The sequence below is a fragment of the Schistocerca cancellata genome, chromosome 6, assembly GCF_023864275.1.
Source record: "Schistocerca cancellata isolate TAMUIC-IGC-003103 chromosome 6, iqSchCanc2.1, whole genome shotgun sequence".
Classification (NCBI taxonomy): Eukaryota; Metazoa; Arthropoda; class Insecta; order Orthoptera; family Acrididae; genus Schistocerca; species Schistocerca cancellata.
The window spans coordinates 613355994-613357432 of record NC_064631.1 but is presented as its reverse complement, the minus strand read 5'-3'; the positions used below and the strand labels follow the sequence as shown (position 1 = coordinate 613357432).

Below are 1439 nucleotides of genomic sequence, written 5' to 3'. Positions count from 1 at the left end.
GTTCCGAAAAGCTAATCATTTGCATATCACAGCATCTTCTTCCTGTCGGTTAAATTTCGCGTCTGCAGTACGTCATCTTCGTGGTGTAGCAATTTTAATGGCCAATAGTGTAAAATTGTATCCCTTAACGAGTATATTATGAGAGCATTTTAAATTTTTAATAGCGATCAATAATTACATGAAATAATGAAAATCAACCTGCAGCTGTGACCGTCCACGGTTGAGCCGTTTAGCAGTACAGATGCTGGCTGCGAGTCAGAAGGAGACGTGACTTCGGAACTGGTTGCTCTTCGGAAGTACAAGGCGGCGACGCTGGCGCTGGTTTCCTCGTAGGACAGGAAGAGGAAGACGCGTCACCGTCCGGGACTGCTCGCCATAGCCCGTTCGCCGGCCTTCCTGGAACAGGCACCGCTGAATGGGCGGCCGTCGCTTTTCCTCATTGCTCAGTGCGCAGCAGCGGCTGCTGCAGCAGTAGCAGTAGGAATAGCAGTGCTGCAGCAGGCTCGGCGGCGGTTCGCAACATGTCGCAGGATGGGCGCCTCTGCGGTTTGACGGGGCTTCTGCTGCTACTCCTGCTCTGCCGGCAGCCTGCCAGCGTCGCTTGTCGTAAGTCCATGCAGCGTGGCAGCGTGTCTGTGTGTGTGTGTGAGAGAGCGAGAGAGAGAGAGAGAGAAAGAAGTGCTTTTTCCTGGAGGGGACTAAAGAATTTGCTTCTCGAACCAACCGATGCGTTTCTGAGTTTCGATGTGGTCTCTTTGCTCACGGGCAACGGCCTTGCCGCAGTGGATACACCGGTTCCCGTGAGATCACCGAAGTTAAGCGCTGTCGGGCGTGGTCGGCAGTTGGATGGGTGACCATCCAGGCCGCTATGCGCTGTTGCCAATTTTCGGGGTGCACTCAGCCTCGTGATGCCAATTGAGGAGCTACTCGACCGAACAGTAGCGGCTTCGGTCAAGAATATTATCATAACGACCGGGAGAGCGGTGTGCTGACCACACGCCCCTCCTATTCGCATCCTCCTTGAGGATGACACGGCGGTCGGATGGTCCCGTTAGGCCACTCGTGGCCTGAAGACGGAGTGCTGAGTGCTTTTTTTTTCGGACGAGTACTTCACAATTCATAGAAGCTAAGCTGGAGGAAAACACTTTATTTTTTAAGTATCAGTCTTCTAACTGCTTTGATGCTGCCCCGCCACTTTTTGCTCTCCTGTGCCAACCTCTTCATCTCAGAGCAGCACTTGCAGCCCACATTCTCAGTTATTTGCTGGATGTATTCCGACTCTGACTTCCTCTACAGTTTTCACCAGCTACAGGTCCCTCTATTACCATGGAAGTTACTCCCTGGTATCTTAACACATATCGTACCATCCTGTCCTTCTTCTTCACAGTGTTTTCCGTAAGTTCCTCCCCTCATCGAATCTGCGGAGAACCTCCTCATTC

General features: G+C 52.1%; 1 pseudogene; it reads left to right on the top strand.

Moving 5' to 3' along the window:
- The first annotated feature begins 764 nt into the window (after window positions 1-764).
- On the top strand, window positions 765-882 carry LOC126089810 (5S ribosomal RNA; annotated as a pseudogene).
- Window positions 883-1439: the final 557 nt, after the last annotated feature.